We start from the raw sequence: 5,054 nt of genomic DNA, 5'->3' as shown, positions 1-5,054 counted from the left end.
CTCGGTGGTCACAAAGCACAGAGGTGATCTCCCTGTGCTATGCGGCAGCTTCCCACTAGCTATCTAATTTACATTTGGTAGTGTATATATGTCCCGGCCACTCTCTCACTTTGTCACAGCTTACCTTTCCCCCTCCCCATATCCTCAAGTCCATTCTCTAGTAGGTCTGTGTGTGTGTCTTTATTCCCATCTTATCCCTAGGTTCTTCATGACCTTTTTTTTTTTTTCTTAGATTCCATATATATGTTAGCATACGATATTTGTTTTTCTCTTTCTGACTTACTTCACTCTGTATGACAGACTCTAGGTGCCAGATGTTTTTGTATTGCTTAAACTTTGTGTTTTACAATCACTATAAATTCTTTTGTCATGAGGAAAAAACAATCAGTAAACATTTTTTTCTGCCCGCAGTGGGGGTTTTTTTAAATAAATAAATTTATTTATTTATTTATTTTTGGCTGCGTTGAGTGTTCCATGACTGCACTAGGACCAATCCCGCGCAAATTTAACTGCCCCCTGGGCCCCGCCCCCTTCCCGGAGAGGCCCGTTTCCATTGGGTTTATCCCACGTCAGTCATCAGCCAATGAGGGAGGCCGCTTCCAGTCGGACTAGTGCGCCTGCGCCGGCTCCTCTGTCAGCGATGGCCAGTCTGCGTAGAGAGGGGGTGGTGCCTCCGGAGTCCTGCCTGATGCGCCTGCGCAGGCTGGAAAGCGGCTGCAAGAGCTTCAAGCTGTTACTTTCCGGGTCCAGCGCCTGCTGCGAGCAACGCGCTGTTCTAGGGGCGAAGCCGAGAACTACTTTTCGTGGAGCTGAGGTTCAGCGATGTGTGTGAGGGACACTCACAATAAACATCATAAATAAGTAAATTCTATAAGAGGCTGCGTAGCGAAATGGAGTCTGCGTCCAGATTTATTGGGTTTCAATCCCAGATTCGCCACTTACTAGCTGTGTTACCCCGAGCAAATTGCTTCATCGTTCTGTGCTTCACTTTCCTCCTCAGTTAATGAGGATCATCATAGTGTCTACTTCAGAGTTGGTGTGAGAGTTGAATGAGGTCAGTGCCTGGTATTCAGTACGTGCTTTATAGGTGTTAAATAAAAAATACATAGAAAGCTAGTGGGTGAGGTGTTTGATTCTCACCGAACACCATGTTGTGTGCGGGGTTACGGTTGAGGAAAGACAAACTGTTCACTTTTGTGACATGTCCCTCAAATGAGGTGAAGAAATCAATCCAGCGGGTCATGATCAGCATTTTCAACAAAATACAATGGAAAAAAAAAAATCAGTGCATTGTGTACAGAAAGCCAAGTATTGCTTTGGGAAACTCCCCCCATTTGTCTACTGGGTGTGGCAGATTGTATTCTCCAAAAAATGGCTACAGAAATAGTTCCAATTTTGTCACTCCCTATCAAGAGGCAGACTCCAATTCTTCTCTTGAACTTGAGCAGGATTTGTGCAACAAACAATGTGGCAGAAGGGACGCCGTGTGAATTCCAAGTCTAGGTCAGAAACTAGAATACATCTTTTGCCTGGTGCTAGCTCGCTCTCTCCCTCTCTCTCAATTCCAGGATACTCTCTGTGAGCCCAGCTGCTCTGTTGTGAGGAAGCCCAAGCCACGTGAAGAGTCTCCCAGATAAGGTCCCAGCCGAAACCAGCATCAACCACCAGAGAAGTAAGTGAGTGAACGTTGAGATGATTCCAGCCCCCAGGCTTTGAACCATCCCAGCTGACACCAAGAGGAGCAGAGAGAGAACTGTTCCCATCAAGCCCGGCCCAAACTGCAGGTTTGTGAGCAACATCCATGCCTTTGTTTAAAGCCAGTAAACTTGGGGGTAATTTGTGATGCAGCCATAACACCTGGATCACTGGGTCACATGTGAAATTTGTATCTTGCTGTGGGTTGTGTAAAAAATCATTGAAAGCCACAGCTCTAGTGGCAAGTCCTCACAGTAAGCAAAGAAACAAATGAACAGAATCATTTTAGCCTGGAACACCTGCTACAGGGAATAAAACAGGGTCATAGGACAGAGTCACCAGAGTTGGGGCAGGGGAGGGAAGTGGCTTTAGGTTAGGTGGTCAGGGATGGACTCCCTGAGAAGGGGACATATGAACTGGGACCCGAGTGATGAAAAGGAAACAAAAAAGCACCAGGCAGAGGAAAGAGTAAGTTCAAAGGTGTTAAGCAGGGAAGAGCTATGGAGTGGATTGGCTCCAGGTCTTCCGGAATCAAGAGAACTTGCCAGCAAGACTGGATTCCATCCTTCTCTGAGGAAGAGAAAGGGTGCTTCTGGGTGTTTGGCCCAAACACCTGTTGGGTGGTGGGTGGTGGTGGTGGTACTAGTGACCAAGGTGGGTAGGGGAGCAGGCTTGGAGGTGGAGGGCTGTGTGAAATGGAAAGCTTGGGGAAGTTCCCAGTGCCTGGAGGCTGATCACGTGGAGCTATCAAGAGGGTAGTTGCAGGACTTCCCTGGCAGCCCAGTGGTTAAGACTCCGTGCTTCCACTTCAGGGGACGTGGGTTCGATCCCTGGTCAGGGAACTAAGATCTCGCATGCTCCATGGCGTGGCCAAAAAAAAAAAAAGAAAAGGTAGTTGCTTGGCTATGAGTCTGCAGAGACATTTGAGCTGCAGATAGAAATCCGGGCATCGTCAGGGTGCAGCCAGTATCAGATGACAGCTCTCTTGGGGGAGAGTATGGAGAGGACAAGGTCTGAGGACTAAGTTCTGAGACCCACCAATTGCAGACGTTGGAGAAGAGAGGAGAAGCCGGCCAGACAGAGAAGGCACAGCCAGGGAGAGAGGAGAGAAACTACAACAGAGGCGTCAAGATTTCCACTGACCATCCAGAATCTGACAGGTCCCCAACCCCAAGCCTGGAGCCACCTTCCTCCTTAGAGCTTACTTTCATGGGATAATTTTTGCCAAGACCCCAGGGACTGCTCAAGTTGTAATATTTTTACAGCGGTCATGGAGCTGGGGACTCCCTTAAGACTAATATATTTATTTATTATATATTATATATAGTCTTCCCCGGGTCACAGATGCCTTTGAAATCTAATGAAAGCAACGAGACAGGCTCTTCTTTGAAAAATGTACTCAACAGGCACACATTTTTGGATTTCAGGACCCCAGAAGGCCATCCCCAGATTTTCAGGTTAAGAAGCTCCACAGCCTTTGTCTCATAGGGTGGCTAGCAGATGTATAAGTGATGACACCTTAGTTGTTTCCTGCAGAAATGTCGGTGTTGGGGCATGGAGCTGGGTCCCCAGAGTCAGCACTTACGGCATCGCTCACCTTCCTGTTAGCTGAGCATTTGATGCTGAGATTGCTCTGTCACCATCAGCTATGTGACCTTTGGTGGCAGGGGCTGGCCTTCTCTGTGCCTAAAGGCGGGCACAGTGCTGAGTGAAATGAAGAAGAGATAAGACCGTGGGTTCAGTTTCTGGCTCTGCAGTTCACCTATGACCGTGGCAAGTTCTTAATCTTTCTAAGTCATGGGCTAATGATAGCTCTCTTATCAGCTGGGAAAGGTTTTTCAAGAGTTAAGCCATTCCAGGTTGCACAACCAGAGCCTGAAAAATATAAATGCTCCTGTCAAAAAGGCCATTCACCTCACTTCCAAAAAATAAAGAAAGAACCACTCACAGCCATTAGGATGGCTACTATTTAAAAAAAAAAAAAAATCAGAAAATAACAGTTGTTGGTGAGGACGTGGAAAAACTGGTTGGTGGGAATGTAAAATGGTGCAGCTGCTCTGGAAAAAACTCTGGCTATGCCTCAAAATACTGAAAACAGAACTACTGTATGACCCAGAAATTGTACTTCTAGGTATAATACCCCCCAGATTGAAAGCTGGCACTTGAAGATGTTTGTATAACCAGCATGATTGACAGTAGCCAAAAGGTGGAAGCAACCAAGTGTCCACTGATGGATGAATGGATAAATACAATGTGGTGCATGCAAACAATGGAATAGTATTCAGTCTTTAAGTAAGGAAATTCTGCCACATGGTACAGCGTGGATGAATCTTGAGTATATTATGCTGAGTGAAATAAGCCAGCCATAAAAAGACAAATACTGCACGATTCCACTTATATGAGGTCCCTAGAGGAGTTGAATTCAGAGACAGAAAATAGAATGGCAGTTGCCAGCGGCTGGGTGTGGGAGTGATGAAGTCAGTGTTTCATGGGGACAGAGTTTCACTTTGGGAAGATGAAAAGAGTTCTGGAGAGGGATGGTGGAGATGGTTGCACAACGATGTGAATGTACTTAATGGCACTGAACTGCACGGTTAAAAATAGTTTACATGGTAAATGTTTTGTTATGTATATTTTGCCACAAAAATAAACAGACATATATATATTTTTTCATATAGACATATGAAAGACATAGACATATGTCTTTGACATATATTTATATTTATAAAGGCATAGACATATTTTTTTCATGCACAATTTCTATTTTTTTGTAATATCTTTTTTTTTAAATTAATTTATTTATTTTTGGCTGCGTTGGGTCTTCGTTGCTGTGCGCGGGCTTTCTCTAGTTGCGGCGAGCGGGGGCTACTCTTCGTTGTGGTGCACGGGCTTCTCATTGCAGTGGCTTCTCTTGTTGTAGAGCACGGGCTCTAGGCGTGAGGGCTTCAGTAGTTGTGGCACGCGGGCACAGTAGTTGTGGCTCACGGGATCTAGAGCACAGGCTCGGTAGTTGTGGCGCACGGGCTTAGTTTCTCTGTGGCATGTGGGATCTTCCCGGACCAGGGCTCGAACCTGTGTCCCCTGCATTGGCAGGCGTATTCTTAACCACTGTGCCACCAGGGAAGTCCCTGTAATATCTTTATTGGAGTATAATTACTTTACAATTTTGTATTCGTTTCTGCTGTACAACAAAGTGAATCAGCTATATGTATACATATATCCCCATATCCCCTTCCTCTCGCGTCTCCCTCCCACCCTCCCTATCCCACCCCTCTAGGTGGTCACAAAGCACCGAGCTGATCTCCCTGTGCTATGCGGCTGCTTCCCACTAGCTATCTAATTTACATTTGGTAGTGTAT

General features: G+C 46.0%; 1 long non-coding RNA gene across 1 annotated transcript in view; it reads left to right on the top strand.

The window, feature by feature from the left end:
• The first annotated feature begins 724 nt into the window (after positions 1-724).
• The window catches only part of LOC114487733 (uncharacterized), a 30,768-nt gene continuing 26,438 nt past the window's right edge, over positions 725-5,054 (top strand). Inside the window, exons 1-2 of the long non-coding RNA XR_003683069.1 lie at positions 725-1,054; positions 1,569-1,784. This is a non-coding gene — a long non-coding RNA (uncharacterized lncRNA). The remainder of the gene's footprint in view (positions 1,055-1,568; positions 1,785-5,054) is intronic.

Source organism: Physeter macrocephalus, chromosome 2 (assembly GCF_002837175.3).
Source record: "Physeter macrocephalus isolate SW-GA chromosome 2, ASM283717v5, whole genome shotgun sequence".
Taxonomy (NCBI): domain Eukaryota; kingdom Metazoa; phylum Chordata; class Mammalia; order Artiodactyla; family Physeteridae; genus Physeter; species Physeter macrocephalus.
This window is presented reverse-complemented; position numbering and strand designations above follow the sequence as displayed.